We start from the raw sequence: 23,448 nt of genomic DNA, 5'->3' as shown, positions 1-23,448 counted from the left end.
TGCTGAAGTGAGCAGAGTATGTGGTCTTTTGTGTCTGGCTTCTTTCATATAGCATAATGTTTTCAAGGTTTATCCACACTGTAGCATGTATCAATACTTCTTTTTATTGCTGAATAGTATTCCATTGTATGAAAAAATTACCACAGTGTGTTCATCCATTCACCAGTTAATGAACATTCCAGTTGTGTTCATTTTTTGGCTGTTATGAATAATGCTGTTATTGGGCTACAAGTCTTTGTGTGAGCATACCTTTTCATTCTTCTTGGGTAGATACCTAAGAGTAGAATTGCTGGGTCTTATGATAAATTATGTTAAACTTTAAAGAAATTCCCAACCTATTTTCCAAGGTAGCTGCACCATTTTACCATCTCACCAGCGATGTGTGACACTTCCAATTTCTCTACATCTTGTCTAACGTTTGTTATTGTCTAGACCGAGGTACTGTTTTCATTGACACTAGAATGACATTTATTTGAGCACTGATTACATCTTTTTTAAACATCTTTGTTGGAGTATAACTGCTTTACAATGTTGTGTTAGTTTCTGCTGTATAACAAAGTGAATCAGCTATACATATACATATATCCCCATATCCCCTCCCTCTTGCGTCTCCCTCCCACCCTCCCTATCCCACCTCTTTAGGTGGTCACAAAGCACGGAGCTGATCTCCCTGTGCTATGCGGCTGCTTCCCACTAGCTATCTATTTTACATTCGGTAATGTATATATATCAATGCCACTCGAGGACTGATTACTTTTTATTACATATTTCAGATAATTGAATTTCAGTTAGGGAAGGCTGGAGGTGATAAAAATTTTGAAAGATTGTTATTGGAAATTCCAAGATCAGTTAAAATGTGTTAAAAACAGAATGAAAAAGAAAAAATATCAGGGAAAAAATGTCGATTCATAGGGTATTAATACTGATGTCAAACCTGTTACAGTGAATGACAAATGATATTTGGTACTATAAAAAACATGTCAAGAAAGCATGTTAGGGCTTACCCTGGTGGCGCGGTGGTCGAGAGTCCGCCTGCCGATGCAGGGGACACGGGTTCGTGCCGCGGTCCGGAAGGATCCCACATGCCGCAGAGCGGCTGGGCCCGTGAGCCATGGCTGCTGAGCCTGCGCGTCCGGAGCCTGTGCTCCGCAACAGGAGAGGCCACAACAGTGAGAGCCCCGCGTACCGCAAAAAAAAAAAAAAAAAAAAGAAAGCATGTTAGTGCATATGAGTTTGTGATGAGTTTGAAGCTACAAAATAATGGCTACGCTTCAATAAAAAGGTGAGGCTATGAGTGGGCTCATGGTCCTTAAAGTAGAAGAAAGGTGCTCTGACTAGATCTCACGTGGACTTATCCTCTCCTGTTTTTTTTTTTTCCTTGACTGAATGTTAAGATAAAGCCAGCATCAGATGGTTTATGTTTTAACCCAGTACTTTTCAGTGAGGGTGACTTTGCCCCCTAAGGAAACAGTTGGCAATGTCTGGAGACATTTTTTATTGTCACAACTGGGGGAAGGATGTTACTGACATCTAGTGGGTAGAGGCCAGGGCTGTTACTGTACATCCTACAATGCACAAGCAGCTGCCTCAACAAAGATTTATCCAGTTCAAAGGACCAGTGGTGCTAAAGTGGAGAATCTCTGCTTTAACAAGTGCTCCTGAAGGTGGGATAATTATAATCACTTGAAATGTTTGTTTCCCCTTATTTTGCTTCCTACGAGCAGATGCCACATTATTCCCTGACTCCACGCGTGGGGTCCTAAATCTTGGGGTGGTGGGGGTGATGGCTGGGCTATATATTTGTGATAAAGATCTCCAGTTGCTTCTGCTCTTCTCTCTTTCTCCATTCCTTCTCTTTGCGACCCAATTGAAAACTGACTCTAAGTACTTTGTAAATGCCTGTGGCCCATCTTTATTTTTTTTTAAGATTTTTTTTCATGTGGCCCATTTTTAAAGTCTTTATTGAATTTGTTACAATATTTCTTCTGTTTTATGCTTTGGTTTTTTGGCCACAAGGCATGTGGGGTCTTAGCTCCCCGACCAGGGATTGAACCTGTACCCCCTGCACTGGAAGGTGAAGTCCCAGCCACTGGACTGCCAGGGAAGTCCCGTTGTGGCCCATCTTTAAAGGAAATGAATGTTTAGCATAAGTAATTGGAAGAATGGATATTTTCTTATTCCCATTTCTTGTTCTGTGAAGAATCATTCATTCAGTTCCTTTCTCTGTGACAGTGCATTGGATGTTTGGGGTAAATCTCTGGGTTATCAAAGCCCAAACAGGAAAATGTTTACTAGTGTTTTCCAGAAAATTCACATTAAAATTATTTTTTGACATTCATGTAGTAATTCTTCACTTGATTTTACCAAGACCAGCTTCTCACTGAAATAATACCAGCAAACCCTTTTGAGACTGTACATTTTATAATGCGCATGAGGACAGGAATCTTGATACGTTCTACTTGAGTTATTTGGGCATGGTTTGTGTTACGGAGCAATTGTGTGTTTAGTTGTGCAGAATTTCTCCTCTGAACTATAAATCCTGCTTTGAAGTGACTACAAAGGTACCATGCGAAACACGATTAAGCATGGAGGAAAGAACAGGGGCTCTGGGGCAGATGGTCCTAGATTCAGGTCCCAGGCCTGCCACTTAGGAGCTGAGTGACCCAGGACAAGTTGCCTGAGCACTTCGAGCAACAGTTTTTCTATTTGTAATTTGGGAGTACTAGCTAGCTTAGAGGCAGACTGACTAGTGCCCACTAGCCATATCTGGCTTGCTTTTGTAAATAAAGCTTTATTGGGACGCGGCCATGCCCATTCATTTGCATATCATCTACAGTTGCTTTTGAGCTACCGAGGCAGAGTTGAGTAGTTTCCACAGACTGTAGGTCTGCAAAACCTAAAATATTGACTGTTTGGCCCTTCACAGAGAAAGTTTGTCAACTACAACTCTCAAAGATTTGATGGACTTAAATAGAGTTACTATATGTAAATCTTATCTCATATAGAATCTTGGAAAATATTATTCCTTTCTAGACCAAATTCCTTTTGGACCAAATAAATTGTTCCTTTCTAGATCAAGTAAGTTGTTTTTAACAACAATAATAATACTAAAGCTAGGATTCATTCAACATCTAATGAGTATGTCCCTACATGTAAGAAGATATTTAATTCTTACAACAGTCTAGGTAGGTATGATTCTCATTTTGTATATGAAAAAGTGGAGTTTCAGAGAGTGAGTAGCTTCCTCCAGGTCATAGAGCTAACTAGGAGAGTTGGTGATAAAAATATAAATCTCACAGCTGCTTTTGTTTTTCTCTTTCCTATTTAAACAACCTGTAAGACTTTTTTTCAGGACGGTTTTTGAAGCATCTAAGAAAGTAGCTGACTGTTTAAGCAGGTGAATAAAACTCCAAGGCCAGAGTGTAAATTAATTTTTAATGTTTGCTCTCGGTTGTTCTCTAAACACTCATATTTGTATTAATTTGTTGCTGTCTTCCTTGTTCTCCATACTTGATCATCCCTCATTTCTCCTCTTTAATCTTGTGTTTCCTTCCTTCCACTTTGAAGCTCCCCTCCTTCTTTCTTAATTGAGAGCATTTTGTGAGGGAGGGTAATGAGTATCCCCTGCATCTGTGAAGCCATAAAGCAGGTGGTTGAAAGCAGCAGCTGAGTATTACCATGCAACTCTACTGCAGCTAACTGTCGCCAGTGCTGTTGATTCCAAGGCATTCTTCATATTCATGAAACACTGCCATCCCTACAGACACGCTACTGGCTTTATGGCTTATTATTTTAGGACATATCTCCCAGCACTGAGGAGTATCTTTAAGGATAGAAAGCCAACTTCATGGTCACTTCTTAGGAAGGGTTGCGGGCAGGAAGGGCATTCAGCATCAGGTGTGTTCCTTTTTTGTTTGTTCAGTGGCATCTGTTTGTATATTTCCATGTACGGTCATTGGCATCTGGGAGTGTGTTTTCGTGTATGGTCATCCAGCATCTGGATTGCTTCTATAGATGGTCATCCAGCATCTGGGGGTGTGTTTTTTTTTAATCTTTTTTTTTTTTTTTTCCATTTTTGGCCATGCTGCATGGCATGTGGGATCTTAGTTCCCCGACCAGGGATCGAACCCACGCCCCCTGCATTGGAAGCGCCAGGGAAGTTCCCTGGTGGTGTGTTTCTATATATAGTCATCTGGGGGTGTGCCTCCACAGAGGGGGAGCCCTAGCAAGCTCTTTAGCACACAGTCATCATGGAAAGTATTTCCTCCTCTACTGAAGTTCAGTGAACCTCCTTTTCCTTTTCTATCCATTGGTCCTAGTTTTTCTCTCTGAAACTACCCAGACTAAAGTCTCATCTCTCCTCTACATGGTTGCTCTTCAGAGTATTTGATGAGTCATCTCATCCTTCAAAGCCTTCATTTTGTCCCTGATAAAAATTGCATAGCCCTTGAAACGTTTCTCCTAAGGTGAGGTTCTAACTCTTTAGGACCTGCGGGTTGCTTATATTGATCTGTTCTAGTGCGTCAGGGTTTTTCTTTTCCAAGTGTAACTTGTTTTCTGATTTCAAAGGTAATAAATATTAATTATAAAAAACTTGGACAGTATATATCACCAAAAGAAAGAAAGGAAAGGAAGAAAAGAGGCAAGGAAGGGAAAAAGGGGAAAATCACCCCATTATTCCACTACCCAGATAAATACTTTAGAAACTGTAGTCCTTAATTTTCCAGTCTGTGTGTGTGTGTGTGAGGGAACAATGTGGGTTTACTATAGTGTTCAGAAATGTTGTTCTTAACGACTACATTCCACTCTGTTGTATGGATACACGGGAACTGATCTGGGTCTTTTCTGAAGTCTGACTGACAGAGGCCATCCCCACGTCAAGCTGAACTGACAGCGGCAGAGCCGCCATGGGGCCGGCCCTTGCCTTGTCCTGTGTCTTCACTTCTCTTCTGAAACATGTAAATGTGGGTCTTGAAATTAACTTACTTTTCTTAGTTCTCAACTTAAGGTTTTCCTTAGCATCCGAGCACGTTTAACCTATCAGTCTGTAGGGGAGAGGTCTGTTTGCAAATGCGATTGGCTGATATATATAATGATAACAGAATCTGTGTTTTGGGGCTGTCATGCGGACTGAATTAGTTAATATGTGAGGCACTCAATAGGGGTTCATGTTTATTTATTTATTTCTACAAATAAGGCAACTTAGGAGTTTCATGACTTGTCCAAAGCATCACAGGTCGGGAGGGGCCCACTTGTAATAAGTATTCCATAGTGGGCAGGCCATGCTTGAGAATTTCCTTCACGCTGACTCACTCTGGGTTCAGCAAACTGTCTGTAAAGGGCCAAGTAGTAAATATGTTAGGCTTTGTGGGCCTTGAGGTCTCTGATGCTCCTACTTACCTTGTCTATGGTGATGCCAAAGCAGCCGTGAGCAGTACACAGAGGGCTGTGGCTGGGTTATAGCACAACTGTATTTACAGAATCGGGACAGTCAGACCATAGCTTGCAGGCCCCTGCCTCTCCCATCCATTAGATAAAATAAGAAGATACTATACTTAAGTATCTTCTGGTTCTTAATACATAAGTAAACATAAATATATTAGAAAATTTATAAATTATCTACAAACCAAAAAAAAATGTTGAAAAATAAGAATCATCTATATTCTACTACCCAGAGATAACTAGAGTTTTACATTTTGGTGAATATTTGATAAATATTCTTCCAGTAGAAAAATGTTCTTAATCTCTTCCCTTAGTAGGTCTCTCGGAGCTTGGTTTATTTGTGATTTCCTTCTTAACACTAAGGCTTAATTATGGTTATTAGTGGGCAGGACCCCTGTCTGGGTCTAGTACCCACGCCACTGAAGGCCAGGGGAGAGGTGGTGACATAATATATTATAGGTTTACTCTTTTCAGAGTTGTCTTCTCTCTTCATTGAATAGCAAACTTTCTTATGTGAGTGTCATGCTAGGTGCTCCCAAACTATTCAGTATCTGTGGGGCTTGGACTTGTTTCATTATGTGACACATTTGCTAAAACCTTTTAGCCAATATCCCTTAAGTTTTATATATGCATACATAAATAAGTCAGATTTCTTAATGATGTTAAAAGTTAATGCAGAGGCACACACATGCACTTATCTTTGTGACTGTCAGACATATCTCTGAGAATTATTAACTCCTGAGCACTTACTATATATTAGACACCATGCTAAATACTTTACATGTGTCATTTCATTGAATCCTTCCCAAACCTTAGCATATAGACGTACTGTTCTCATTTTACAGACAAGTAAATGAAGGCTTCTAGAGGTTGAATTACTTGTCCAAGACAACAGAGACCAGGGATTTGAACTCGAGTCTGTGGACTCCTTTTTAAGCCTGCATATGTGATGTAGCTTTGTCTGGTGCTAATTATCCCCCTTCATTTTTGTTTCAGATGGCGGCCTTTTTTAGCGTAGGGGAAGTTAAAATCCCAGTTGCGAATTACCTTTATCACTTGATAAGCAGAGGCACTTAAGACAGTGTCAGTTATCTGCATCTGTTGTCATACGCTGGCGAAGCCCCTCCTCACTCTGGTGACTCCTTCCATCATGTTCGCCATTGGGTTTTGCACGGGAGAAAAGCTGTCTCTCTCCTGTGGAGGATGCTGAGCTTTTGTCTCTACTTCTGTTGATCGAAACATCGCAGCCCTTCTTTGTTTGGTACTTGCTACCCAGTTATGGTGTTGGCACAGACCATACCTGCAGCATCATGTTACTCTCCTGTGCTAAAAATAACCGAGACCCTGGCTGAGACTTCATATATAATTCATGGTTCTGATTTATTAATCTCTCCGTTAAGCTAGAAAATGCCATTTTTGCTGGCTGCATTCCAATCTACATTATATTAGACTTTGAGAATTTGCATTAACTTGAATACCCTCCGTGTGTGTGTGTGTGTGTGTGTGTATTGTGTATTTATTTGTGGTTTTAGTAATAACAGAGTCATCTCTGTGTACAACTCCCTTAATCTTTCACTTAACCCCTGACTTCAGACTCATAACACAAAAGTAATATCTAAAAGAAGCAAATATCAGATGCTTGATGATAGTAAATATACAGAACCAGAAAGAAAAAGAAGAGTTTTGCCTTTTCTATATAGCCTTAAAGTTAAATTTGTATTCAGCAAGTGATGAAGCGCAACACTTTGAAGCCAGTTCATTCATTCAGTGTGTATTTAGTGAGCTCCTCCTGAGCGCTAGGAGCACGTGGGATGCGGTACCCTGATCAGAGTCCTACTGATAGTAGATCACCTTCATGCTACCCCCTAAGTCTTTAAAGTAAATCAAAATCCTTTCCCACTCCCATATGCACACGAAAGTTGGTTCCTTTCACCCGAGATTTTAAGACATCTTGGAAAGTGTGGACATATTTTAAGTGTTTTCTCAGGCACTTCTCTGAGAGTTACACCCTGAGGGGTTGCTTCACCTTCTTGGATTCCACCCCCACCACTTGGCCTTGGGCACAACGAGGCTCTTCAGAGCAGGAAGGGAGGACATGATTATAACAGGTCAATAAATGAAGGAGGAGACCCACTCATCAGAGTCCTGATGAGCTGCCATCAGATTCTACCAACCAACCATCAACTCTTTGGAATTTTTACACCCTGGCCTCTCAAGCCCCCTTTGAACAGTGACCATGTCATTAGAGGATCAACCCCACCTTGGGTTGAAAACAATGCCACTTAGACATTGCATTTTGCAATTGTTTTACCTGTTATTAACATAATAATTGTCCTTCTTACTACTGAGTTGCCAAATTCATTTATTAATATAGAATTTTTTAGGATGGGGTTGGAGAGGACACTTTGGTTATATTTCCATTTTATGGCTGAAGAAACACAGTCATTAGAATTAAGAGGTTTCTCAAGGTGGCCTCAATGTTTTGTGATGAAGATAAAATTTAAATTCTGGACTCTTGACTTCAAGTTCGCCACCTACTTCACTATACCTTGGCTGCCTTTAACCCACATTTATCAATTTATTGTTTTATCTCAAATATAATGTTTCTTAGGAAATGTCTTTTTTTAAATTAATTTTTATTGGAGTATAGTTGATTTACAATATTGTGTTAGTTTCTGCTGTACAGCTAAGTGAATCAGTTATACATATACATGTATATACTCTTTTAGGTTCTTTTCCCATGTAAGTCATTACAGAGTATTGAGTAGAGTTCCCTGTGCTATACAGTAGTTCTTATTAGCTATCTATTTAATATATATTAGTGTGTATATGTCAATCTCAATCTCCCAATTTATCCCTCCCCCCCTTTCCCCCTTGGTAACCATAAGTTTGTTTTCTACATCTGTGACTCTATTTCTGTTTTGTAAATAAGTTCGTTTGTACAATTTTTTTAGATTCCACATATAAACAATATCATATGATATTTGTCTTTCTCTGTCTGACTTACTTCACTCGGTATGATAATCTCTAGGTCCATCCATGTTGCTGCAGATGGCATTATTTCATTCTTTTTTATGGCTGAGTAGTATTCCATTGTGTATATGTACCACATCTTTATCCATTCACCTGTCGATGGACACTTAGGTTGCTTCCATGTCTTGGCTATTGTATAAATAGTGCTACAATGAACATTGGGGTGCATGTATGTCCAGAGAAAACCCCTAGCTATAACTGGTTCAAGAAAAAGTTGTGACCTGTACCAAGCCAGTCAGATACCTGCCCCTGGGCTTTTCTGGAGTTGAGGCAGGATACTCTTGCTTTTCTTCTGAGGTTGCTAGTTTTAAGCAGGGCCACCACACAGTGTAGCTCAAGGGATCCTCATTCATTAAGGATAAGGAGAGCCTTGAACTACCAGTGGTCTTCTTTTCTATGATGTGAGGAGGAACTGCCTGAAAATGAGACAGCACAGAGGAAAGCATTGCTTAGAACTTACTGTAATAGACAGGTTCTCAACATCAGCTGAATCATTGGATTAAAATGGGCTGAAAGTTAGTTATACTCCTGCAACTTCTTAGTTACATGAGTGTCTTATTTTCCTATTGCTGCTGTAACAAATTATCCGGAATGTAGTAGCTTCAAACAACACATATTTATTAACTTGTAATTTGCAAGTCAGAAGTCTAAAATGTCTCTGCCTTTTCCACCTTCTAGGGCCTGCCTGCCTTCCTTGGTTCATGGTTCCTCATCACTCTGACCTCTGCTTCTGCCATCACATCTTTCTCTGACTCTGACTCTCCTCCCTCTTTTCCCTTATAAGGCCCCTTGTGATTACCTTGGACGCACTTAGGTTATCAAGTAATCTAAGATAATCACCCCATCTCAAAATCCTTAACATAAGCACATCAGCAAAAGTCCCCTTTGCCTGGTAAGGAGGCATATTTTCAGATTCTGGGGATTAGGACATAGACATCTTTGGGGACCTACCACAATGAGCAAATTCACTCCTTTTCGGTTTAGGCTGGTCTGAGTTGGCATACTGTTATTTGCAACCAAGAGTCTTGAAAAGTACTGTCTTAAAGATAATGAGATACAGGAGCAATTTAAGAACCTTTTATAGAGATATTTGGAATTAGAAAGCATTTTTGGAAATCTGAAAAAATTGTACAGAGAACATTAAATTATACATAAAACTTTAAATGACTTCAATATTTTCCTGTCCTTTAATCTCTTTGTACCTTTTTAAAACTTTTTTTTTCACTTTTGTTATGCTACCAACTGGGAATTCTCTTTCACATACTCTTGTTCTCCCTCAAGTTCACCTTTAAAATATCTTGCTTCCGGGCTTCCCTGGTGGCGCAGTGGTTGAGAGTTCACCTGCCGACGCAGGGGACACGGGTTCGTGCCCCGGCCCGGGAAGATCCCACATGCCGCGGAGCGGCTGGGCCCGTGAGCCATGGCCGCTGAGCCTGCGTGTCCGGAGCCTGCGCTCCGCAACGGGAGAGGCCACAGCAGTGAGAGGCCCGCGTACCGCAAAAATAAAAAAAAAAAAAATATCTTGCTTCTATAGCGAGTTATCCGCTACAGAGCCTTTCTGCAATAGTTTTCTTCCTGTTATCCATTTTTCTTCTTTCCTCTCAATTGTCGCTCTTCTTGTTTTTCAGAATATTCATCTTTGCCTTTCTATTTATTTATTTATTTAAAAAAATTTTTAATCATGTTTGCCTTTCTTAAATTTGAACTGTTTTCCCTTGTTCACTGTTTCTGTGAATATTTTTTTCTGTATGTGTTCGGGGGTAGGAAATAGGCTCAAAGGTTTTTTTAAAAACAATTGTATGCTTCTGCTGTTCTAGAGAATGTTTTGTTATAATTCTCACGGATTCCTATTTCACAATAAATGAATAAACTCTCTCGCTTCCAGAGTTGTTCTTATTCTTTGCTGTTTCTATGTAAATAATATAGCCCTATATTACTTTCCTTAAAAGCTTAGAAAATGATATTTTTAATCTTTAAGTACTCATTCATATTTTAATCTCCTCTTTTTTAAATCGAAATATTCTTTCACCAGGGCGTTTTGACTTTGTGATCATAAGAATATACGCAGGGGAGGAAGAAGTTTTCCTTAACCCTCTTAGTGTCCCTGGCTGGGCCTGAAAAGTAAACTGAAAAAGACAAATGAACAGGAGAAAATCATACAAATTTATTTGACCTAAGTTTTACATGACACAGGAGCCTTCATAAGGAAATGAAGACCCAAAGAAACAGTTAGACCTGTGTATTTGGATGATAGGTTTGATGAAGAGTGGACAGTCGAGTCGTGGAGGAATATGATAGGTTAAGGAGGACGAGGTAATTGTAGTAAAGTGGGGGAACTCAGTAAGGCCTGTTTGTTCAGATTCTTGGCGTTTTGGAGATCAGGGCGTTCCTCTCCTTGGAGTCTGGGGAGGGGACCTCTCACAGGAGGGTCTTATGACCTGTTTCAGGGGGAGGAGGTCATAGTGACCTTCCTGCTTCTGCCAGAGTTTGCTCAAATTCCTTCAGCTTAAAATATTCAATCTGCCAAGGCGCTGTATTTTAGGATAGTGTGTCTGAACCCTATTAAGTACATTGTACAAGATCCTTATTTACTCAGTGACGTTTAACTATATTGCCTGTGGCAATTTAATCCAACAAATGATATTTCTGTTCTCATTGTACTAATATGCCAGAAACAACTGTTTTATATTTATTCACCATTTAGCCATCTTTAAAATAAACACAAATAACTATGTTAATAGACAATAAAAATACAAACTAACTTTAAAATGTAATCTTATTTTTCTGTAGGATTCTATGACCTCTTTCCAACTCTTGTTCTGGTACTTCCAGCGTTTTTTTCTTTTCCCTTAATTCATGTAAATTTTTCTATGTATCTACTGGATCCACAATGCTGTACAATGTTAGAGCGTAGTACGGGGAACCATGTCCCAGCTATGCTCACTTGTTGGGTATCTTTTCTGTTTTTACTCTGCTTTGTTTGTTTACACTATGGGCACTAGGGCTATAACCAGTCTTGAATACATTTTAAAGTGATTCCTTGGGATAGATTCCTAAAGGTAGTAGATCAGGCCAAGCAATATGGTCATAACTAATTATCTCTAGTATACTTTTAGTGCTGTCAGAATAAATACCCCAGGAATTCCCTGGTGGCTCAGTGGTTAAGGATCCTGCCAGTGCAGGGGACACGGGTTCGATCCCTGGTCCGGGAAGATCCCACATGTCGTGGAGGAACTAAGCCCGTGTGCCACCACTACTGAGCCTAGAGCCTGTGCTCTGCAACAAGAGAAGCCACCACAATGAGAAGCCCGCACACCGCAACGAAGAGTAGCCCCCGCTCACCGCAACTAGAGAAAGTCTGTGCGCGGCAACGAAGACCCAACGCAGCCATAAATTAATTAATTAAAGAAGGAATAAATACCCCAGAGAGTAAATAACTTTGATGGAAGGAAGCTAGCACAAAGAAGCAAGGAGATGAGGTTATTCTGTCATATGAACAAGAACTGAAGAAGTGGTTTTGTTTTGTTTTGTTTTAATGAGACTGGAATCTGAGAGATTTGGGGGAAAAGAGATGAGATGTATCTCCTTGGGATGGTTATTTCTGGTCTTTGAGATTACTTTCTCTTTCTTAAGTGTCCCTTTCCTCCAGTGTCACCCCGCCCCCCACAGTGTTGCACCCTTGACATTCTCTTTTTGCCCCGTCGCTCTGTTGGATCCTTTCCTTGCTACATCCCCTAACTCTGAGTATCCGCCGATGCTGACGTCTTTGCTCTATTCCTCACTTACTTCAGACTGTGCCTTTATGTTGTACATAACCCAATCGTTCTGTAGGTCTGAGATTAACTCATGACCCTTCCCTTAGCCTGTTCCTACGATGTCTTCTCCCCACTGACACTCCCACTCCCTTGTTGCAAAACCTTATCATTTATCACCTGGACGATTTCATTTCATTCCTGGATAGTGTCCTTGCTCCCTGGCAATTTCAGCCCTCACTCTTGCCCTGCAAGCTGTGCTGGTCTACACTAGTCACTTAAACATTCTTGAGTCTTGATTTATGTACCTAGGCTCATGGATGAATAGCCCACTGCTGCTGACATATATATAGTAGTTTGCTTACTCTTTCCTTCTTATAACTTATACCTCATCAGTATTCCTATTGTGACAAGTCTGATGTTGTCACTCAGACTTTACTAACTTCAGTAATTTTTCAGGGCCTAGAAGATAAAGTCTACACTCTTTGTTAGGAGAGAACTTCGAGGCCTGTTTGCATTTCCCGCCTCGTCTTCTGCCTTCAGCCCCCAGTCTCACATCCCCGCCCCATTGCCCTTGTCGTCATTTCCCTAACATGCCAACCGAGCCCTTTCAACCTTCTGTCTTTGCACACAATGATCTTTTTTTTGCTGGACTTGCAAGCCCTCACCTATATTTTTTTCAAGATCCATTTTAAAGCATTTTTTAAAAAAGCCTTCCCAGGTGCTTGAGCTCTCCCCATGCTCCTGGGATTTTAAATCTTGAGCAAATGAAGCAATAGTATGGGAACAGAGGCAGTGAATAGTGTGTGGCCAGGACCATCTTGAGGTGCCTTCTGCTCAGCCCCCAGCCAGCCTTTCTCAATTACGGTACCTCATTTGAGCCACAGAAACTGAAAATGATTTGAGTGACAGATTTGTCAATTCTGCCAAAGATGGCTTATAACTAGTGCCATTTTAGGTGCATAACAGAGGAGTTAAGTCACTCCGTGTAACGCATGCTGTAGGGTAGTAGAACTTAATTTTCTCATGCAACTCGGGTTAGAAAGACTGCTACAGGGCAGTTTTGGATCTGCCGTCGTTCTAAGCCTGACCCTCTGAGCTCTCACTGATGCTGTGAGCCCCTGGCATTATGATCCATTCCTTTTGTGCCTGAGATAACTAGATTCCGTTTTGGCTGATAACAAATAAGACCCTTCTCTGCTCTAACAGCATCAGAGAGTATGTATTTATTGCTGTATATATTTGTTGAATAATTAATTGGATGACTAACCTTTGAAATTTCTCCATTTTCGTTTTTCCCTATACCAAATCAGTCACCACGCACATCAGTCTTTATTTACAGCGTCTCTTAGAGTCTATCCTTTCCTTACATTTCCATGCGCACCATCCTCATCTAGGACTTTATCATCTCCGTCCACATTCCTGCAGTCCTTTCCTCGCGCTGCCTCTTACCTCTTTCACTCTCTCTCCTTAAATGATACTGAACCCAGATCAATTTTTCCCCCAAATGGAAGGACACGTTATCATTCCACTTACCAATATCGTACCAACTGGCGTTGAGGTGAAGTCAAACTCATGAGCCTGGCGCTCAAGGCCCCCATGCTTTGGCCCCATATTCTCCATCCAGCATGCTTCCTTCACTCCACCAGACAGAGGTGGTGCTCTTCTGTACATACTCTTTTGCTTGTGCTGCACCTACCACCCCTCCCTCGCTGCAACCTATATTACTGACTTAAAAAATTTCCTGATCAGATCTTATGAAATGGTACTCCCAATACCCATGTTCACCCATTTTGCTTCCTGAACATGTTAAGCTGTATGCACTGCTTCTTTTTCTCCCGATATACCCTTTTCCTGTTCCCCACATCACATTTCATCTGGGTAATTCTTTTTTTATGTTTAAAATACTTTAATTCTCAATGTAACCCACATAGCGTGGTTAAGGAAAATAAGCAAACAGTGAATTACAGAGTGTTCAATTTTTTTCTTAATTATTATTGATTTCTAAAACCCCTTAGTAGCACTTCAAAATCTACCTCCTTCCAAAAGCCTGCTTGACTCTCTTTGACTTATATACTCACTCTTTCCTAATTTTAATTCTTTTTTTTTTTTTTGCGGTACGCAGGCCTCTCACTGTTGTGGCCTCTCCCGTTGCAGAGCACAGGCTCCGGACACGCAGGCTCAGCGGCCATGGCTCACGGGCCCAGCCGCTCCGCGTCATGTGGGATCTTCCCGGACCGGGGCACGAACCCGTGTCCCCTGCATCGGCAGGCGGACTCTCAACCACTGTGCCATCAGGGAAGCCCCTAGTTTTAATTCTTACATTCCATTATTGCCTTGTCTACATACTAGTAAGTGGAATTATCCACTGGAACTCTCTTCATCAAGAACCATTAATTAACCTGTTAAGTATGCACTTAAGCGGACAGCAAAGAAGACAAGAAGTATTCTTACCCCACTTTCTTTTCCCTTCTTTAATACCAAACTGCTGAATAATTTTTATTTTTAAGAAATATAAAGGTCCACAGCAGGTCACTGCTGGCTGTTAACAAACCTAGTAACGAGCAAAACCATTTCCAAGTCAGTGTTGGGGCACCGGCGTTGTCATAGGAATCAGAAAGGCCTCTTGTGTGTCTGGGGTACTCAGTGAGAACATCTGCCACTGAGGAGCAGAGGTGGGGCAGGGTTGGCTTGGATGTCCAGGGCTGCGCCAGATTTGGAGCATGCGTCCCATACCTAAGTCATTGGATGGCGAAGATGGTCTTGGCTAGGAATCGTTGGGTTCCAAGAGTTAGAAATCTCCAGCTAGCTCACGGGAAGAAGGGAGTTGTAGTACATTTATACTGTGCAATCCCTCAGACATAGGAATTAGAAAGTGGCCAAGCTCCCTGAGGACAGAAGAAGGAAAGACGCTGGGATTGAAAGCTCTCTCTCTCTCTTTAACTCTTTGTCTATTAACAACCACAAGAATTCTCAAGGGAAAGCATTTGGTTAATTTTTGGTTTGATAATGATGGTTGACCTTAGGCCAAGTGTTCATCCTTGCTCCACAGCACTGTGGGATTGGGGGCACATATTATAAAAATAAACACTTGGTCCTGTTCTTTCAAGGGGGTCTTGAGTGAGCCACACATAGGTCCCAAAGCTTCCACTATAAAAAGTTCAGTGTTGTATATGTATTTGAGCGTTGTTGTTGAATAATTTAAAAAATAGAATAATTTAACACCCTAGGCCTGTTTCTTTGCCTTCTTCTAATTTTAGTAGCTAGTTCACTATGATATGGAAGAGGAATTGTTAATTTAATCCTAAAATTAACATGTTACTGATGTCATCAATAGGAAATGATGAAAAATTCTGAATTAATTCTTACAATCATATATATTGTACATTACATGGTTAAAAATCAACCTTGGAGCTTCCCTGGTGGCGCAGTGGTTGAGAGTCCGCCTGCCGATGTACGGGACACGGGTTCGTGCCTCGGTCCGGGAGGATCCCACATGCCGCGGAGCGGCTGGGCCTGTGAGCCATGGCCGCTGAGCCTACGTGTCCGGAGCCTGTGCTCCGCAACGGGAGAGGCCACGGCAGTGAGGGGCCCGCGTACTGCAAAAACAAACAAACGAACAAACAAAAATCAACCTTATTAGAGGCTGGGTGCAATTTTGGCCTGTAAATTTAAAAGAGCATATGGAAGAATTCGAGGGGGGTCTATGGAAAGCTAAGGAAATGAAAAAAAAGAAATAAAATAACATGTGAGGTTCAAATTAAGTAAGATGATAGGCTTATTTAACCTGGAGAAGAGAAGACAGTAATGACGTGAGAATTTCCCCAAACATATGAAGGTGAAACAGAGATATATTGAGTTTACCTCTATTGCCTTGATATAATATGCAACAGAATATAGATTTTAATGACAGCGTAAACTCAACCTTTTAAACTGCAGTGCTGCATTTGGAGAAATTCATGGACTCTATATATAAGATGTATAAATGTATCTATAGGAGCAGAATGTGGTATCATACTCACAGGAGTATAAATTAGAGGACTTTGTTGAGATTGCCTCAAGCCCTATGAGCCTGAGGTTAGTTTTATGATACTGAGTAAAAATGAAAGACAGAAGTAAAAAAGTTTTGTCATCCTATTTTTCTTAATGAATTATTCCAGATGTGGCCAAATGAATTGTGCTAAGAGGCATTCAAAGGAGCAAGAGTCACCAATCGCTGAGTTTTCTTTTGTAGAGTGGGAATTATGAACTAAGGGTGAAAGCTAAATTTTCCTTCATGATGAAGCGAGATTCTGATTGACTAGGTGAGAGAAGAAAGAAAGGGGAGATGAAGTGACCGGAAATGGGGAAACAATGGCGGAAATTTCAGTTAGAGACAAATTTCAGTTAGAGAAATTAACAGACTTTCCTGTAAGTAGTGTGCGGTGTGAGTCATCTTACCCACCTCTCTCCCTCAAGACTTCTCCATAAAATCGTCACAAAATACCTGTCTCTGTTATTGACTTATCGAGTTGGATCTCTGTTAGGATGCATAGAAAATGCTAAGTATAGCCTCAAGGTAGAATTAGACAAGAGCTAGGGTCACCGGTGGAAGCTGTACTATACTCAGATTATCTGTATTTATCAACCCAACAGTGAATTAAGTAGACATTTCAGTGTAGTGTCAGGACCAAGGAAGAATTTTGATTGGGTAGAAGAAAACTCAAGATTGGGATTCCAGGGAGTTTCACTGTATGACCTTGGAAGAACAAATAAACTCTTTGTGCCTTAACTTCTTCTTCAAATGAAGATAATGTGTATACCTCATATACTTCAGGGTACAATAATGTATGATTACTTAAAAGAAAACATAGGCATTTCAGGTCACAAGTCCTACCGCCCACTACTGAGAACCACTGAGAAATGAGCAAGCCCTGGGCACTGAGGCATGGGCTAGCACTTCTACGTGAAATGTAGTTTGGGGTCCTGAGGGTCCCCAAAACTCATTCAGGGGGCTGCAAGGTCAAAATTACTTTTATAATAATACTAAGATTTTATTTGCTTTTTTCAATCTCATTCTCTCATGAACGCCTGGTGGAGTTTTCTGGAGGCTACATGGTGTGTGATATCTTAACAGATTGACTGCAGAAGCAGATATGAGAATCCAGCTGGCTTCTTTAAGCCAGATCTTAAAGAGATTTTCAAAAATATAAAACAGTCCTACTCTTCTTATTAATTTTTTTCTTTTGGAAATACAGTTATTTTTCATTTAAAATGTTATTTGTGTTAACATGTAATGGGCTTATTGTTCTTATTTTAAAAGAATAAATATTTAAATATTTTTCAGTTTTGATTTCTAACATAGTAAATATCAGTAGATATTTTTCACACAAACAAAATATTTTTGAGGGACTTCCCTGGCGGTCCAGTGGTTAAGACTTCCGTACTTCCAGTGCAGGAAGTGCAGGTTCAATCCCTGGTAGGGGAACTAAGATCCCACATGGCCCTTGGCGTGGTCAAAAAAAAAAAAAAAAAAAAAGGATTCTGAGGTCATTCATTATTTTTAGAAGTACAATAGGAGTCCTGAAACAAAATGATTGGAGGACCACACTTCACCTTGGCAAAGTGACTTTGCATAAGGTGATCTGTGCATGTTCCAACTTTCCCTCTTTCTCCCATGGTCTTATGGTGGGTGGTGTGGCTCTCAGGAGAATCCCTCAGTGAGTATAGATATTTGGGACCCCTCTCAAACTGATGCAAGCTGAAACTGAGCCGTGTATGTGGTTCTCTAGGCAACACCATCATACCCAGGCCTCCTAACATACTCCATTCTTGTGCTTTAGGGATTCTCCAAAGTTACTCATCTCTAGGTCAGAGATTGATGGCATTTTATGCTGAAGGAAGGGTCCTGGAGAAAATCTGAACTTGGTGACAAAGCCTGGTCTTGTATCATTAGCTTCTTTCAGCATATGCATAATCAGAGTGTTCCAGTATCAGCCTCAGAATAGCCGTTACTGATGCTCATGACGGGTGAGACATTGGGCTAGCCAACTGACATGTATTAAATCTCACAACACACTTGGGAGTTAGGTATTAAGTAAATTTGGTTAAGGTCTCACAAGTAGAAAGTAGCGAAAGTCAGATTCAACACACAGGTCCTTTGGACCCAGGTTCTGAGGCATTAAACGCTGTATTGTATCACTCTCCCTATAGACTTGATGACTACAGTTTCCTCTTCCAATGTACTGGGAAGGGTCAGCTGACTGTTGTAACAACCAACCTAAAATTTACAAAAGATTAATATAAAAGCTCCTTTGTGTTCCAGTGCAAAGTGGGTTGGTGAGAGTTCCACATGGACACTCAGAGATCCAGGATCTTTCCCTCTTGCGGCTCCATCCTTCTGTAGGCCCTTGGAGTTCTCTGTCTTTAGACAGTCCATGGGGAGAGTGGAAAACTGTACATAGGAGGGTTTTATAGGCCAAGCCAGCACTTCCACCCATATTTCATGGCCTTAAATCACTCATATGGCTACACCCAATGGCAAGGGATGCTGTGAAATATGGTCTAGCTTCCCAGAAGGAAAAGGGGAAGAGTTGAGCAAACAATCCCATGAGCACTCTGAAGAGTTTGATATTAAGTAATAATGAGGAGATTCCAGGAATATTGCCAGAGTCTGAGCTCACAGGTCAACTGATACTTTAGAAGGTCTACCAATAATTTGATATCCCTGACGTGGAAGGTCCTTTTCTTTAAGGCCTCCAGGGCCCAGGTCCTCAGACATAAGTATATATGGGCCTGAGATTAACTATCAAAAAACTGTAATATGATAGCTAACACTAAGCAGCCCATATAATATCTTAGTGAAAATTATAAAAGACCTTATTTTCCTAAGACACTTCAGTGCTATGTTTGAGAAAATTTTTAGAGCAAATATACAAATATATAATTAATAAAATATGAATGATGCCCTCTAAGACTGTGCAGTATATGTCCTGTGCAACTATACAAGAATGGCCTGCCTTTATGTTGGCTAAGGATTCCTGCCCCTTTAGTCATCACATTTCAACCCAGGTTTCCACCTGTCTTACTGGAATGTACCCAGAGAACATGATTAAGTCATAGCTTGATTTTCTCTAAATGTTCCTCTTTCTGGTTCCTTCTATTTGTCCCATGCATGATAGCATTTCTCATCATTGCCTGCCCTTAGTAGAAAAGAAAGAACAATAGATTATTCCTTGAACGACGGCATGTTGTCCTGGAGTTCCAGCTTCTGGTTCTGACAGAGTTTCTCAACATACATGGTTATTTAGTCTATACAATTATTCTATTAGCAGGGTTAGTAAACCTTGACATTACTGACAGTTGGCGGGGGGGGCTAATTCTTTCTCCGGGTATATGCCCAGCAGTGGGATTGCTGGTTCGTATGGCCACTCTATCTTTAGCTTTTTAAGGAACCTCCATACTGTTTTCCTTAGTGTCTGCACCAATTTACAATCCCACCAACAGTGTAGAGGGTTCCCTTTTCTCCACACCCTCTCCAGCATTTGTTATTTGTAGACTTTTTAATGCTGGCCATTCTGACTGGTGTGAGGTGATAACTCACTGTAGTTTTGATTGGCATTTCTCTGATAATTAGCGATGTTGAGCATCTTTTCATGTGCCTATTGGCCATCCGTATGTCTTCTTTTTTTTAAAATAAATTTATTTATTTTTATTTTTGGCTGTGTTGGGTCTTTGTTGCTGTGCACAGGCTTTCTCTGGTTGCGGCGAGTGGGAGCTACTCTTCATTGTGGTGCGTGGGCTTCTCATTGCAGTGGCTTCTCTTGTTGCAGAGCAGGGGCTCTAGGTGTGCAGGTTTCAGTAGTTGTGTCTCGCGGGCTCTAGAGCGCAGGCTCAGTAGTTGTGGTGCACGGGCTTAGTTGCTCCACGGCATATGGGATCCTCTCAGGCCATGGCTCGAACCCGTGTCCCCTGCATTGGCAGGCGGATTCTCAACCACTGTGCCACCAGGGAAGCCCTGTATGTCTTATTTCTAGAAATGTCTGTTTAGGTCTTCTGCCTGTTTTGATTGGGTTGTTTTTTTGTTATTGAGTTGTATGAGCTGTTTGTGTATTTTGGAAATTAAGCCCTTGTTGGTATCATTGTTTGCAAATATTTTCTCCCAGTCTGTAGGTTGTCTTTTCATTTTGTTTATGATTTCCTTTGTTGTGCAAAAGCTTATAAGTTTGATTAGGTCCCATTTGTTTACTTTTGCTTTTATTTCTATTGCCTTGGTAGACTGACCTAAGAAAACATGGGTAATTTGATAGGGATCACATTAAATCAGTAGATTGCTTTGGGTAGTATGGCCATTTTAACAATATTAATTCTTCCAATCCAAGAGCACGGGATATCTTGCCATTTCCTTGAATCATCTACAGTTTCCTTTATCAATGTTTTATAGTTCTCAGCATATAAGTCTTTCACCTCCTTGGTCAGGTTTATTCCTAAGTATTTTTTATATGATTTTAAAAGTGATTGTTGAAATTTGTTTTTCAAAAATTGTATAGCAACAGTGTCTGTTTAAGAGTGTGCATTTTAACATGCTTGATATAATGTGGAGGAGGGTGGTGGTGGTGGTGGAAATCCGAAGTGGAGTGCCCCCTGGAGTGTAAAAGTGCTAGAAGCGGCATCTGTTTGGCTCACAGATGTAGCCACAGCATCTTGCCCAAAGCCTTCCATGTAGTAAATGCTCAATAAATATTTGTTGAATGAAAGAATGAGTGAATCAATGAATCAGTAAATGTTCTCTACTGCCAAGGCCCACTCCTCAGTTAATTTCTGCCTTGCACAGTATGTTTTCCAGCCTGCAGGTCAGCTGGGAACCTTTTTCCCTTCATTTCCGTTGAGGTATAATGACCTGTAGGAGGAGTCGTGCAGCCTGGCTGGGTGCTTAAATCATTGAGTGAATGATGCATCGGTGATCTTGAGAGCATACCTGGGGCCTCGGAGGCTTTATAAAAGCTATGTCAGCTTTTCAAAGAAGTCCATACTGAGCATCCAAAGCTCTTCTCCACTGTGTCAGTACCTCTGGTATGTCAATAACGTTTGTTTGTGAGCCAGCATAGGTTGTATTAATTTTCTGGAAGATTCTCCTGGAGCTTCATAATCCTGAGATATGCATCTGGAGTTAGGAAGATACCCCTTAGGTTTTACAACACTGGAAGGAAACCATATCTGGAAGGCTTTCCGGGGGATTACCAGAAAGAAAGTAATCTCATTATTGGCTAATCTCAAATATACAGAAATCCCAAAGGACGGTGCCCAAGATTGCTTTTCTTATGGAGTAATCTTTCCATCTTGACAGTCAGCCTCTGATAGGCAATTGAGAGTTTTTCCCTCCCTGGCCACCCTTCTTTTAATTTTCCACCCCTAGTCCCTTCTAGAGCCTCCCTGGCAAGCACCTTGGGGTCAAGTGGATCAAGTCTGTCTTTCCCAACTCTGTTCTGGAAGGGATCCAATGCATCCTTCCAGACAGGGTGAAGTCCTCCACAGATGCAGCTTTACATCCTTCAGTCTCTTCAGAGTGAAATGATCATAAGAAAAACTTTCCACTTGCTAACACTGATAGTCCCTTATAACAAGAGTTCAAATGCCATTAGGTTTAAGCAAACAAAAACAAAAGTCATCTTAGGGTGAGGAGGACAAGTATTGAATAGGGTGAGGGGCATAGAAAACTCTGCCTTGCCACACGGAACAGCCGTAAAGAATCCAGTTCAGTGACCTTTCTCTATTTCCCATGCTCCTGTCCCCACCCCAGAGTCCAAGGGCATTCCCAAGGCTAATGATTCATGGGAGAATTTACTCATTCCACATACCAGTCCCCTAACAATTGTGATGACATTTTACTAGATTACTTCTGGGTGATGGCAGACAGGGCCACAGTAATAATACCTTGCAAGTGTAACATGTCTGTAATTAGACTGTCCTGTAGTTAGGGAGCTGACAAGTTAGCCACAGTTTGTCATTAGCCAGTGACACAGCAGGACACAGGAAGAACCAGAGAGAAGGACATCTGTCTGCCAATTGATGGCGAGCATTCCACGGAAAGCCAGAATGAATAACACAATAATAATAACAACAAAAAGCCATAGAGAGGAGATTACGTTTCTTGATCGGAGACAAAGCTAGTGCCTCAGAACGAAAGGGATCGTGGATCTCCCTTCATCCTCCTGCTGTGAAGGATAGTGTGTGAGAGGTGGATTTCAGCGTCTCACAAAGTCAGGCACACAGCTTAGGATGGATCCGGAATTTTGGTGGCGACTCCAGGAACAGTGAGAGAGAGGTCCCACATCACACATGCAAACTGGACCGATGGCTCAGAAATGAGCCCTCTGAAACCCATGCACATATGGTCACCTTATCTTTGATAAAGGAGGCAAGAATATACAGTGGAGAAAAGACAGCCTCTTCAATAAGTGGTGCTGGGAAAACTGGACAGCTACATGTAAGAGAATGAAATTAGAACACTCCCTAACACCAAACACAAAAATAAACTCAAAATGGATTAAAGCCCTAAATGTAGGCCAGACACTATCAGACTCTTAGAGGAAAACATAGGCAGGACACTCTATGACATAAATCACAGCAAGATCCTTCTTGGCCCACCTCCTCGAGAAATGGAAATAAAAACAAAAATAAACAAATGGGACCTAATGAAACTTAAAAGCTTTTGCACAGCAAAAGAAACCATAAATAAGACCAAAAGACAGCCCTCAGAATGGGAGAAAATATTTGCAAATGAAGCAACTGACAAAGGATTAATCTCCAAAATTTGCAAGCAGCTCCTGCAGCTCAATATCAAAAAAAACCAAACAACCCAATTCAAAAGTGGACAGAAGACCTAAACAGACATTTCTCCAAAGAAGACATACAGATTGCCAACAAACACATGACAGGATGCTCAACATCACTAATCATTAGAGAAATGCAAATCAAAACTACAATGAGGTATCACCTCACACTGGTCAGAATGGCCATCATCAAAAATTCTACAAACAATAAATGCTGGAGAGGTTGTGGAGAAACGGGAACCCTCTTGCACTGTTGGTGGGAATGTAAATTGACACAGCCACTATGGAGAACAGTATGGAGGTTCCTTAAAAAACTAAAAATAAAACTACAATACAACCGAGCAATCCCACTACTGGGCATATACCCTGAGAAAACCATAATTCAAAATGAGTCATGCACTACAATGTTC

General features: G+C 41.0%; 1 protein-coding gene across 5 annotated transcripts in view; it reads left to right on the top strand.

Moving 5' to 3' along the window:
• FRMPD4 (FERM and PDZ domain containing 4) overlaps window positions 1-23,448 on the top strand; it is a 797,331-nt gene that overhangs the window by 220,867 nt on the left and 553,016 nt on the right. The gene's annotated exons all lie outside the window — the stretch shown is intronic.

The sequence above is a fragment of the Globicephala melas genome, chromosome X (genome assembly GCF_963455315.2).
Source record: "Globicephala melas chromosome X, mGloMel1.2, whole genome shotgun sequence".
In the NCBI taxonomy this organism is placed as follows: domain Eukaryota; kingdom Metazoa; phylum Chordata; class Mammalia; order Artiodactyla; family Delphinidae; genus Globicephala; species Globicephala melas.
The sequence above is the reverse complement of the archived record's forward strand: the minus strand, read 5'-3'. Positions and strand labels throughout refer to the sequence as shown.